Genomic DNA, 14,390 nt, shown 5'->3' on the forward strand with positions numbered 1-14,390 from the left:
TGACAGACTGGTCACAAACATTTTGACCTGAGCAAACTGTAGCTGGAAAAAAAATATATGATATAATCCTGACATTCAGATTGCCATCATTATGATTCAGCCTAATCAGGAGTACTTAGATCCTAGTGGTTTAATTTGAGACTTCTATTAAACTATTTTTTTTAAATGGACAAATGGGGCAGGCTGTAAAATGCACTTAAAGGCTCTCCGCAAAGAAAGCTTGGGTTCTTCAGCTGTTCTAAAATGTAGAGAATTTTAAGTGCTAACCATTAAGTATGTCCATGTCGCACAATACTATGCGGAAACATGGAAAAGCAGCTAAGGTATTTGAAAGCAGTGCTGTGTGTTTTTCAAGAAGCTAATTGAGACTTCTGTGTGGAGAAAAGTCACTAGAAAGAGAAATAGTGATTCAAAAGGTGAGGGAATTTTTGAACATATTGATATAAGCTTTTAAAAAGCACCAAGCTTTACATCTTTATTCCATATTTCTGCAATATCTGATTTGCACCAGTAAGTAATCAAACAAGCTTTGTGTCTCACACATCATTTAGTCACATACAAATGGAAGTTGCTAGAATTTTCTAGAATTACCAGAAGCTATTCAGTAGACAGCTATGCCATACTGCAACATTGATAGTACTTGTTGCTTCACTGTAATCTAACACAGTCTTGTTAGCCATCACATTAATCCACAGTGATTTCTTCTAGAAATATGTGATCACTTCAGATGAACAAAACTTCAGACTGTTAAAAATATTAACTTCTCTGGTTTACTATTCCAGACTATAATACAGAAAAAATAATTTCAGAGCAGGTCTGTTTATTAGATATTCTTGTAATAGTGTTTTGTATGGATCTTTGTACTCTGATTTCATCACCTGGTTTCAGTCCACTAAAACCAAGGTGTGCCAGAGTGTCCTTAGATTGAACTCCTGAATCAATGACAGTTTTGTCATGCTGGGAATGCAGACGTCCAAGGAGCTGATTTAAATGCTTCTAGTTTTACTACATGGCACTCTTTTTTCTGAGTCACCTCCTGAATATTTTGCTGAGCCTGATTTAACCAGAATTTCCAGCTTGGCTGGAACAGACCTAAAATATCCCTGTATCTGGCAGATACTGTTTTGCTGTTTTTCCATCTCAAAGGGAGGAAACGGATATTCCTGCTTCCTTCATAAGCCATGCCTAGGAATCAATAATTTTGTAGCATGGGAGCTGGAGACAAGGACTCTGGCATAGGGATGTGATATGATACGAATCATATATTTTACTACAAAAGAAGATGGAACAAGAGTATGTTTTGCATTGCATTAAACATTGGTTAGCATCGTGAGTCCACAAAACTTATATTAATTAACCTGCCACAGGATCCATAGAGCTGACAAAGCATGTGCTCTCTTTTCTTTATTCTGTGTTCTATGGCTGTATATGTATACTAGAACAAAATATTTTAACACTGTTCACTAACATCAATAGCTATAGATCAAGCAGCACAAGCAGTGAACTGAAGTTCCTTCCTTGTTGCCTGAATTAGCACCTGACTTTTCTCGTTGCAGGTATGAACTGATGTTCTCTTGACTGACAATGCTAGCAGACATGCTAATCACTAAAGTTTAATGATACTTTTGGAAGAAACATGTCTACTAACTCTATTAAACTTTAGTAAAGGTAATTAAAATCTATTTGTTTGGGATCCCTCTCTCCAATATGAACTAGGTGCAATTAATAACAAAAGAAAAACATGTCTAATATCACAGTATAAATTTTAGCTGAATCACAACAACCTATGGTGATGACTGATAAAAATCATTGACATTACAATCATTTAACAGCAGTTAGATTTCTGTGAAACTACATAACCATGTAGCTCTAAAACAAATACTTCCTTGATTTTCTAGTTCTTCTCTGCGGAAAAGATTACAAAGCTTATGCCGAACTACAGACTCTAAAAAAGAGGTCATTGCCTGCCATCTTGTGGTTATCACAAGAACATCAACATTTATTCTGAACAGCTATGTTCATTTCAGACTGTATTCCCATTCATTCATGGGAAGAACAGAAATTTGTATCTCCTTAAATACAAATTACAACCCGATGCATAATTTATTACTATTAGCAAGAAATATGTTCTGGAAAATGTAATTTATTATGTTTTGTTTCTTGCTTTTCAGCTGAAATACATGTACAATCCTAATGGCCAAGGGGTCATCGTCTGTCATTAGTTAAGCAACTATGTTACATCTTCAGGATTTGGACTTCTTATCCAATATGCTTCCATTAGAAAGCATTGCTGAAAACACATTTTGTAGCATTACTCTCTGTATGCTGGGGAGACAGCAGAATACAACATGTACAGTAGTAGCATATTTAGTACATCTTTCCCTTCCATATTTCCTTCTGATGTATGTACTACCATTGCTCTGTTGTTCAGCTACCATTGTGCATATAATGATTCTGTATGTCAGTCAAAGCTACTCAAACTGAAGTAATGAATTTAAATGTTAGTATGAAAGTTATGGGGGAAAAAAGAAAAAAGAAGAGGTTAAGTCTGAGACAGAATCAGTTTTGAAAATAATTTTGGCCTTCTTATATAAAATAGTTTGTGTCCACAGCTTCAGCTTCCATAAACTGGTAGCACATGACATATAAGTCAGTTTCTCAGGCTAGTTCCTATTTTTAGAAGTTATTTATTTGAAATGCCATTAGATACAAGCACACATCATAAGTGTTTACATTGCTTTTGCCCATTAAAAAAAAAACAGAATTAAAGGCAAGTCCTGAAATATTTTTGTAGCTTATTCAAACCAGTAAAATCAGCAACCACAAAAAAAAAAAAAATAGAAATTCAGAGCAAGGACTTTGGTGTCATTTCTAGATATGGATACATGTTTATGCACAAATACACTTATGTGCAGTGTTGAATGAGACCCTAGAACTCAAATAGCATACATAACACTGATATATACAGACTCAGACTGACTGCTGGCAGGCTGTCTGCTCTATTCTTTAGACAGATTATGGACATTTTTCACTCTTAATAGAATTAATTTGAACTCATGCAAACTCAGTTGAGCTGGATCAGGGCCATAGAAAAGAGTGTTAATCACCTAAAGAAATTAGAGATTTATCAGTACAGCTAAAACATGAAGGACAACTGGAAACATTAAATGAAGGAAGGGAAATGCTCCCTCATCCTTCACTTTCCTTTAAGTAAATACAGTGAATACAGGATGAGCATTTGCATTGTGATGTGTTTTTTCCAAAGGAAACCACTACACTGCCAGGGGTAATGACAGGAAAAGAGCTGTGAGAGCAACAGCACGTCAGAGAGGTGTAAAATTGTTGTGGGGTTTGGTTTTTTTTTCAAGTAAGCAACTACAGTTTGTGGCTACCATGTAACAAATGGCTTGAAGTCCAGATGGAGATCCATGACAAGTGGTGTCCCTCAGGGATCCATGCTGGGACCACTGCTTTTTAATATCTTCATCAATGATACAGACAGTGAGACTGAGTGTACCCTCACCAAGTTTGCAGATGACACCAAGCTTAGCAATGCAGTTGCATACCAGAAGGACTCTGGCACTAGCTACTCCAGTTACCAGGCAATTGGGAACAAACTCTGTTCCCTCTAAGAGGACTGAAGGCTCGGCAGCTCAGCTGAAGTGCATTTACACCAATGCACGCAGCATGGGGAATAAGAAGGAAGAGCTGGAACCTGTCGTAGGGCAAGGAGACTATGATGTCGTTGCCATCACGGAAACGTGGTGGGACGACTCATATAACTGGAGTGCAGCTGTGGTGGGGTACAAACTCTTCAGGCGGGATAGGAAGGGCAGGAGAGGAGGCGGGGTAGCCCTCTTTGTAAGGGAGGACTTGGACACTGTTGAGATGGATTGTGGCAATGAGGAGATTGAGTGCCTGTGGGTTAAAATCAGAGGAGCCCACCAGAAGGTAGATTTTGTGATAGGAGTCTGTTACAGCCCACCCAGCCAAGGAGAAGCAGCTGATGAGCTCTTCTATAAACAGCTGGGGTTAATCTCTAGATCAATGCCTCTCATTCTTGTGGGAGACTTCAATCTGCCTGATATCTGCTGGGAGTACAATACAGCAGAAAGGAAGCAGTCTAGGAGGTTCCTGGAGTGTGTGAAAGACAACTTCCTTGCACAGCTGGTGAATGAACCAACAAGGGAAGGTGCCCTCCTGGACCTGCTGTTTGTGAACAGAGAAGGCCTTGTGGGGGATGTAGCAGTAAGTGGACACCTAGGACTAAGTGATCATGAGGTGACAGGGTTTTCTGTTCTAGGTGAAGTGAAGAGGGTGGTTAGTAGGACGGTAGCATTAAATTTCCAGAGGGCAGACTTTGAACTCTTCAGAAGGCTGGTTGGCAAAGTCTCATGAGAGACAGTACTTAAGGGCAAGGGAGCCCAGGAGGGCTGGGAGCTGTTCAAAAAGGAAATCCTAGCAGCTCAGGGGAAAGCCATCCCCATGTTCCGGAAAAAAAGTCGGCAGGGGAGAAAACCAGCTTGGCTGAACAGAGAGATCTTGAGTGATATCAAGAAGAAGAGAAATGTTTATGGGCTCTGGAAGAGGGGACAGGCCTCTTGGGTGGACTAAAGGAGGGAAGTGAGATTGTGTAGAGAAAAAATCAGAAGGGCTAAGGCTCAGCTAGAAATCAGATTGGCAAAGTCTGTGAAAGATAACAAAAAATCCTTCTATAAATTTATAAATAATAAAAGGAGGACTAGGGAGACCTATTGGACACAGTCCCTATTGGACACAGAAGGAACAACAGTGACAGGGGATGAGGAAAAGGCTGAGGTACTTAATGCCTTCTTTGCCTCAGTCTTTACTTGTAAGGAGGGTCGTTCCGTCTGTGTACTAACCCAGGAGCTAGAGGAGCATAATGAGGCTCCTGTGATCCAAGAGGAGGTGGTCAGAGCCTTGCTAGCCCAACTGGACACCCACAAGTCTATGGGGCCGGATGGGATTCATCCAAGGGTATTGAAGGAGCTGGCGGATGTGCTGGCCAAACCACTTTCCATCATCTTCCAGCAGTCCTGGAAGACTGGGGAAGTCCCACTGGACTGGAGGCTGGCTGATGTTGTGCCCATCTACAAGAAGGGTCGCAGGGAGGATCCAGGGAACTACAGGCCTGTCAGTCTGACCTCAGTGCCAGGGAAACTCATGGAACAGGTGATCTTGAGTGCTATCATGAAGCACATGCAAGAGAACCGGGTGATCAGGCCCAGTCAACATGGGTTCACAAAAGGCAGGTCTTGCCAAACTAACCTGATCGCCTTCTATGACAAAGTGACTCGGCTGCTGGACGAGGGAAAGGCTGTGGATGTGGTCTTCCTGGACTTCAGCAAAGCCTTTGACACAGTTTCTCACAGCATTCTGCTTAGGAAACTGTCAGCCTCTGGCCTGGACAGGCGCACACTCTCCTGGGTGGAAAACTGGTTGGATGGCCGGGCCCAGAGAGTGGTGGGAAATGGTGTGAAATCCAGCTGGAGGCCAGTGACAAGTGGGGTCCCCCAGGGCTCAGTGCTGGGTCCAGCCCTGTTCAATGTCTTCATCAATGATCTGGATGAAGGCATCGAGTGCACCCTTAGCAAGTTTGCGGACGACACTAAGCTGGGTGGAAGTGTCGATCTGCTGGAGGGTAGGGAGGCTCTGCAAAGGGATCTGAACAGGCTGGACCGCTGGGCAGAGTCCAATGGCATGAGGTTTAACAAGGCCAAATGCCGGGTCCTGCACTTGGGGCACAACAACCCTGTGCAGTGCTACAGACTAGGAGAAGTCTGTCTAGAAAGCTGCCTGGAGGAGAGGGACCTGGGGGTGTTGGTTGACAGCTGACTGAACATGAGCCAGCAGTGTGCCCAGGTGGCCAAGAAGGCCAATGGCATCTTGGCTTGTATCAGAAACGGCGTGACCAGCAGGTCCAGGGAGGTTATTCTCCCTCTGTACTCGGAACTGGTGAGACCGCTCCTCGAATACTGTGTTTAGTTCTGGGCCCCTCACCACAAGAAGGATGTTGAGGCTCTGGAGCGAGTCCAGAGAAGAGCAACCAAGCTGGTGAGGGGGCTGGAGAACAGGTCTTATGAGGAGCGGCTGAGAGAGCTGGGCTTGTTTAGCTTGGAGAAGAGGAGGCTGAGGGGAGACCTCATTGCTGTCTACAACTACCTGAAAGGAGGTTGTAGAGAGGAGGGTGCTGGCCTCTTCTCCCAAGTGACAGGGGACAGGACAAGAGGGAATGGCCTCAAGCTCTGCCAGGGGAGGTTTAGGCTGGACATTAGGAAAAAATTCTTCACAGAAAGGGTCATTGAGCACTGGAACAGGCTGCCCAGGGAGGTGGTTGAGTCACCCTCCCTGGAGGTGTTTAAGGCACGGGTGGATGAGGTGCTAAGGGACATGGTTTAGTGTTTGACAGGAATGGTTGGACTCAATGATCCGGTGGGTCTCTTCCAACCTGGTTATTCTATGATTCTATGATATCATCCAGAGGGACCTGAACAGGCTGGAGAAGTGGGCCTGTGAGAACCCCATGAGGCTCAACAAGGCCAAGGTCCTGCACCTGGGTCAGGGCAATCCCTGGTTTCAGTCCACGATGGCGGATGATGTGATTGAGAGCAGCCCTACAGAGAAGGACTTGGGGGTGCAGGTGGATGAGAAGCTCAACATGAGCCAGCAGTGTGTGCTCACAGCCCAGAAGGCCAAACGTATCCTGGGCTGCATCTGAAGAAGGGTGGCCAGCAGAGCAATGGAGGTGATTCTGCCCCTCTGTTCCTCTTGTGAGACCTCACCTGGAGTATTGTGTCCAGTTCGGGAATCCTCAACATAAGAAGGATATGGAAGTGTTGGAACAGGTCCAGAGGAGGGCCACAGGGTGGTCAGAGGGCTGGAGCACCTCAGATACAAGGACAGGCTGAGACTTGGGGTTGTTTAGCTTGAAGAAGAGAAAGCTCTGAGAAGACCTTGCAGCAACCTTCCAATATATGAAGGGGCTACAGAAAAGCTGAGGAGGGACTGTTAACAAAGTCTTGTAGTGATAGGACTAGGGGCAATAGGTATAAACTGGAGAGGGGCAGATTTAGACTAGACATAAGGAAGAATTTCTTCACTGTGAGGGTGATGAGGCACTAGCACAGTTTGCCCAGGGAAGTTGTGGCTGCCCCATCCCTGGAGGTGTTCAAGGCCAGGCTGTATGGGGCCTCGGGCAGCCTCATCCAGTAGAAGGTGTCCCTGCCCATGGCAGGGGGTTGGAACTGGATGATCTTTAAGATCCCTTCCAACACAAACTATTTTATGATTCTATGAAAAATATCTATTCTCTAGCATTTTCATAGAACCACAGAATAGAATCATAGAATAGAATAATAGAATAGTTAGGGTTGGAAGGGGCCTAAAAGATCATCTAGTTCCAACCTGCCTGCCATAGGCAGGGACATCCCACTAGATCAGGCAACCATCCAACCTGACCTTAAAAACTGCCAGGGATGGGGTAGCCACAACCTCCCCTGGTAACCTCTTCTCATAAGGAAGGTGCTCCAGCCCTTGGATCATCTTTGTAGCCCTCCTCTGGACCCATTCCAGCATTTCCCAATCTTTCTTATGTGAGGATACCAGAACTGGACACAGTACCCTAGAGGAAGTCTCACAAAAGAGGAACAGAGGGGCAGAATCACCTCCCTCAACCTGTTGGCCACACTTCTTTTGATGCAGTCCAGGGTACAGTTTGAAAGAAGGGACTAACTAAAGGGGTTAACAGAATAGCAATAATTTAGCTGATGCAACTGCGGCTTAAAGAACAGCAGGATAGAAGCTGCTCACACAGGATGACAGTTGTTTAGCTAAAGCAACATATTTCTATAAGCCTTTACGTAGGAAGGGGGCTGTTGCTAGATGATTTCTGATAAGCAGGACAAGTTATCTGGAACTGTGATAAGAAGGGAAACTAACACAAGAATGCCAAGAATCCAGAGAGCATGCGCACAGACTGAAGTGAAAGCAAGTTAAGACAATTGGCCTTATGCCCGAGACCTGGACCCACGACCACTCGACCACTCGGCACAAACGGGAAGAGACCCTTCTCGAACTCATTATAATAAGAAGCGAGGAAAGGTTATGAATATGAATAGGCTTTTTTTTTAATTTTATGAATATGTAACACTTTGCTGTATAAAGCTGAGACAAGTTGCGATGGTGGGCACACACGATTTTTTTGACAAATAATTCTTTGGTGGGTCTCAGCTCTGAATAAACATACCTACTTTATAAGTTATGATTCTGCATGTCAGACTGGCACCCCAGATCGGACACTTTCTGCTTGGTTGCAGGATCGACCGAGGAATGGACATCCTCCTTCTTGGAGGAACTCTGCACCCTGGGCACTCACTGCGGCAGCAGGCAATGACCATCTACAACTGCGGAACACAAACGGTATGTTTAGCGTAGGGACTGCTGATAAACCACACAAAGACATATGGCCTATGGCATAGACCCCGCATGGGAAGAAGGTACCCTGTCGTATTTGCAGCTGCTGGAGGGATACTAACTGGAACGTTAGAAGCATTTTCGTATGTGTATGTATGTTAAATGCGTTTGTGTGTTTGTGTGTATGTGTGTGTTTGAGTGTTTGAGACGCAGCATCGCTGTGAAGCCAGTGGGAGTTGTTATGTGCGGTTCCTGACTCCGCGAGGGGCACGCACGAAGCGCTTAAGAGGTTTGCGTGGTGTGTCGTGTCTGTGTCGGTACAACTAACCACCTTAATAAACTCCTGAATACCTCTGAGGGGGTGGCTGATTGCAACGGTGCCACGGCAAGCCAGACCTAAGGAACAAAGACTTTTAAGGTGGTTTGGGCTGGAGCCGTGGGCTTACCTAAAAGAGAAAGAATAATTTAAAAAAAACCAACCAAACAAACAAACAAAATAAAACCAAAAAAACCCCAAACCCCCAGAAAAACCAGGAAAAGCCCAACCCTGCGGCTGTGGGTAGTGTCGCGTCCATTCCCTCTCCCCGCTCTCCGTGCTTCTCCTCCCTGCCTGTGGAACCGCTTCGCCTCCCTGATTGTGAAATTTTCCCCTTTCAGTCCGCAGAAGTTAAGTGTTAAAAGCTTTTAGCAAGTGTTTGCCTGAGATAAGGATCGGGGATTGGGATAGAGGGAAGGGGGCTGACAGTGCAGCATCTGATGGGGGGGGGGGATGGGGGGTAAAAGAGAGACAGTGTTGGCATTGGTGCAGTAAAAAGGACAATTTGAAAGTGTGAATAGTGAAGTTTATCTGTGTAAAGGGATATTTGGTGAAGTTTGGGAGGAAGACTGGGAGCGAGTCTTAAAACAGTGTAAGAGGAGATTTGAGTAGAAGCTAAGAAAGAAAGCAATAAAGAGTAAGAAACAATTTAAGGAGTCAAAAATGGGTAATACTCAGAATAAAGAAACTTTCAGGAAAAGCCGCCTTGGTTGCATACTGACGTATATGAAGGATATTGTTGGAACTGGGGGCATAGAGAATAAGAAGATCCTTATTAAATATTGTAATCAGTGTTGGCCGCTTTACAAATTAGATGATAGGGCAAAATGGTCACTTAAGGGGTCAACAGATTATAATACCGTCTTGCAATTAATGTTGTTCTTAAGGAGAGAAGGAAGGTGGGATGAAGTATCATATGTGGATATGTTTTTCACCCTCCAAAACCATCTAGAGCGGCAAAGGGACTGTGGGATTGTGCCACCACAAGACCCTGTGGTACTCGCCCTCAAGAGGGAAAATAACGAAGAATTCAAAGGTAAACAGAGGCCGTGCTGCTCGGCGTGCAGTACTGGGCAAAGATGCACTAGAATAAATAAAATTCACCAGGCACCAGAACAAGATCTAACTGATTTGCTTAAGCCTCCTCCTTGGTCACAGGAACAGGATGCAGATTCAGACGGGACCCCCACTGCCCTGGACAGCCCTGTATCCTCCCGCACCAGGAAAAAGTCTGCACTAACAGTTTTGCAGGCACCTCTCTGAGAAGCAGTGGGACCTGACAACGGGACAATGCTAATTAAGGTATCTTTTTACACCACTGCTTTAGAGGCATGGGAAAGGATTGCCAGGGATTACTGGAATGATCCAGTGAATGTAACCAAGCATTTTCAGTTTATTGTAAAAAAGAAAAATTCCCAATTGGAATGATACACAATTATTATTAGAGTATATGACCGAGATGAAAAACAGTCTTAAAAACTGAAGGGGATTTGGCTGAGGATCATTATAAAATTACAGGAGAGGACGTTAAAGAATACCTCCCTCTCCAAGATCCAAAATTGGATGCAAACAAGTCCATGAATATGGAAAAATTGCAGGCATACCAGGGGTGGATTTCAAAAGGAACGGAGAGGGCCATTCCCAAAACCATAAACTGGTCAGCATTATATGCAATCAAACAAGGTCCTTCTGAGTCACCATCTGAATTCTTGGATCGACTGAAGGATGTAATGCGTCATAGCACACCACTGGATCCTGGGTCAGAGGTAGGGATACAACAACTAGTCTCTTTGGTTTGGGGCCAGTCTACAGGAAATATTAGGCGCAAGCTTCAGAAGCTGCATCCCACAGAAAGCAGGAACCTGGAAGTATTGCTTGATGAAGCATGGAGAGTGTTCAGTAATAGAGAGGAAGATTACAAGCAGGGAAAAATAAGGGTGGTGGCAATCATCAGGGAAGAAGAAGAAAGAAAACCCAGACGAGAATCGCCTCAATTAGGCAGGGATCAATGTGCGTTCTGTTACACATTAGGTCACTGGAAAAATAATTGTCCGGAAAAGCGGAAACATAAGGAGGAAGGATGAAATAATCGGAAAGGAAGAATAGGGGCCCATGTGAAGGAAGACTGACGGGGATCTGGGGAACCCACCCTAGTGGATCCACTGGTTATAATGAAGGTAGGGAAAGAGCAAAAGAAGGTAGAATTCCTGGTTGACACGGGAGCAACGTACTCGGTTTTAAACTAAGCTTTTATATCCCTGGGAAATGACTGTATCATGGTAAAAGGAGCAACTGACCAAAGTGAAAGGGCATATTTTTATGAACCTCTGAGATATCAACTGGGAAAACCATGGGGTATCCACATATTCTTGTAGATGCCAAATTCCCCAAAGCCACTTTTGGGGAGAGGTTTATTAGAACAGTTGGGTGCAATAATTAAATTTTAAAAGGGAGAGATTACTCTGGAGGTAAATGACCATCAGTATATACAAATAATGACCTTATCCCTAGCTAGTGTTCCCACAGAAGGAAAAATCAGTGAAGAAATTATGAACCAGGTATACCCCAGAGTATGGGTCACTGATGTGGCCGGGAAGGCAAAGAATGCTCCACCTGTTGGGGTCAAACTCAAAGAAGGATGACAGCTGGTAAGAATTAAACAGTAACCCCTGAAAAGGGAAGATAGGGAGGGAATTTGGCCAATAATAGAAAAACTTTTACAACTAGGATTACTAAAGAAATGTGAGTCTGACTTTAACACTCCCATATTACCTGTCCATAAACCAGAGGGATCATACCAAGTGGTCCAGGACTTACGGGCTGTAAATAAAATAACTGAGCCCTCTACCCAGTGGCGGAAAATCCATATACCCTGTTGACTGTATTAACACCTGAACTAACCTGGTTTACTGTTTTAGACCTGAAGGATGTCTTCTTTTGCTTCCCTCTCCATGAAGCCAGACAGAAAATATTTGCATTTGAATAGGAAAATCCTTAAAGCAGGTGCAAAACTCAGCCCACCTGGACGGTGCTGCCACAAGGGTTCAAGAACAGTCCCACTATATTTGGTAATCAACTCGCAAAAGATCTTGAATCTTGGTAAGCTGCTCCTGAAGGAGGGAAACTGCTGCAATATGTGGATGACACCCTGATTGCTACTATATCAGGGATGCTTGTATGACTTGGACGGTGAATCTACTAAACTTTTCGGGGCTCCAGGGATACTGGGTGTCCAGAAAAAAGGCCCACGTAATGCAGCAGGAGGTGATTTATTTGGGATACAAAATCAGTGCTGGACAAAGGACCCTGAGGCAGGCCCGAAAAGAAGCAATATGCCAGACACCGAGACCGCAAACAGTGAAAGCGTTACAAACTTTCTTGGGGATAACTGGGTGGTGTTGGCTATGGATCTATAACTATGGGCTGCTTGTTAAACCTCTGTATGCACTAACCACTGCTGAACAGAAACACCTCCAATGGAACAAAGAGGCTATACAAGCCTTTGAGCAGCTGAAGAAAGCCCTGATGGAGCAATTTGGAAGGAGAGAGGATTATTGAACTCACAGGGCAAAAACATCAAGCATGCAGAGGAGATCCTGAAATTGCTGGAAGCAGCCCAGCTCCCTGAGAAAGAGACATGCACACCAAGGCCCACCAGCAAATGAACTTGGAATTGGAGAAAGGAAATGAGCTGGTGGACAGAGAGGCAAAACAGGCAGCCCAAGCTGAGGTAAAAACAGAGGGGGCTTTGATCCCTGATGGGCGAATCGCCCTAGAATGTAAGCCAGAGCATACCAAAGAAGATCGGAAGCTTATCACAGACCTAGAAGGGTCATATAATGAAGAGGGGTGGGCTTTCACCCCACAAGGGAAAACAATTATTCCCTCTTATTTATCATGGTCCGTGGTAAAGGAGGAACACAGAAAAAGGCATTGGGGGGCAGAAGCCCTATATAAACACCTAATCAGAGAGATTGTAACTAGGAATTTATACACCACTGTGAGACAAGTGACTCAGCAGTGTGACCTTTGCCTCCAGACTAATCCCAAGAGTACCCCCAAACCAGAAATGGGCCAAATTGGGAAAGGTAATGGGCCTGGGCAAGAATGGCAGATCAATTTTTCTAACTCCCAAGAAAAGGAGGGTACTGATATTTATTAATATTGACTGATACCTTTTCAGGTTAGCCAGAGGCATTCCCTATCAGAACAGCCAAGGCTCAGGAGGTAACCAGAACATTAATACAAGAGATAATACCACGCTTTGGGGTTCCAGCAACCATATCTTCTGACAGGATCACATTTCATCTCAAAAATAGTATAACAAATTAGCCACCATTTGGGTATAGATTGGCAGCTCCATACCCCATATCGCTCTCAGTCGAGTGGCCAAGTAGAAAAGATGAACCACTTGATCAAACAGCAAACTGTGAAATTGGGACAGGAAGCCAACTTGGCTTGGCCTTAGTCCCTTCCCCTGGCTCTCTTGCGCATACGAACCCAGCCAAGGGTAAGAGAAGGGATGAGTCCCTTTGAAAGTCTGTATGGACGACCCTATGGAATACAAAAAGGGATATCCACACAAGCTGGGGATGAAATCATGACCTCTTACATGGCGACGTTAGACAAACAACTCAGAAAAATTGAGAAACATGTGATTGGGACTCGAAGTAGGGGTTTAGATGGACTGGTACATAACATACAACCTGGAGCTTATGTATATGTAAAATCTCTTGCAAAAAAGACTTTGGAACCGCAGTGGGAAGGACCATTCCAGGTACTCCTTACCTCCTTCATGGCAATTAAGATCAAAGAACAAAAAGCACAGATTCATCATAGCCGAGTAAAGAAAGCACATACATCACCATGGAAAGTCACACAGGTTCGGCCAGGAAAACTGTATTTTTCGTGCTAGTAGCAATAAGGGTAGTATTTGTGTGGGAATTTAATTCCTACTTAAAATTGGCCCAGGGAGTAGCAAGAGGATTCAATCTTTCAGACTGTTGGATATGTACAAATCTCCCCAAGACTGGGGGTCAGATCCAAACATATGGAATCGCTCATTATAACTGGACAAAACACATGGGAGAAGACAGTGGTTGTTTAGATGAATCTGTGAGAGGGCCCAAATTTGATTTAATCCCTTAGAATGTTACTTAAAGACCTATAATATTTTATATGAATGATACTGAATGATACCAATAACACTCGGTATGGGAAGCCCAAACCCCTGGACGACAGGTTGGAAAAGTTTAAAACAGAACCAACATGTGATAACCCAGAAATAGCTGGAACATTTAACATTAATAATCTTGGGGTTTGGACCAAATTAATAAAGGTTAGGAATTGGAATGTCTCAGATGCACATCAATTATCGACCCTTTCCTGTGGTATGGGGTCTGGATGGTGGTGGTTGTGTGGAGATAAATATGCTTTAAAAAGTTTACCTCGGAACTAGAAGGGTCATCGTACGGGAGGATTTTTAAATCCTCAAGACTTAATTTCTAACCATTCACATCCACCCTTAGGAATATTAAAAACCCATTGGAGACAGGTAAGGAGTATTCCTAAGAATCCCCTGGTTGAGAAACTGACAGGATTCCACAGTTTTGTGTGATGGTTATTTCCCCAGTTGGGAGTC

This window comes from Phaenicophaeus curvirostris, chromosome Z (assembly GCF_032191515.1).
Source record: "Phaenicophaeus curvirostris isolate KB17595 chromosome Z, BPBGC_Pcur_1.0, whole genome shotgun sequence".
NCBI classification, from domain to species: Eukaryota; Metazoa; Chordata; class Aves; order Cuculiformes; family Cuculidae; genus Phaenicophaeus; species Phaenicophaeus curvirostris.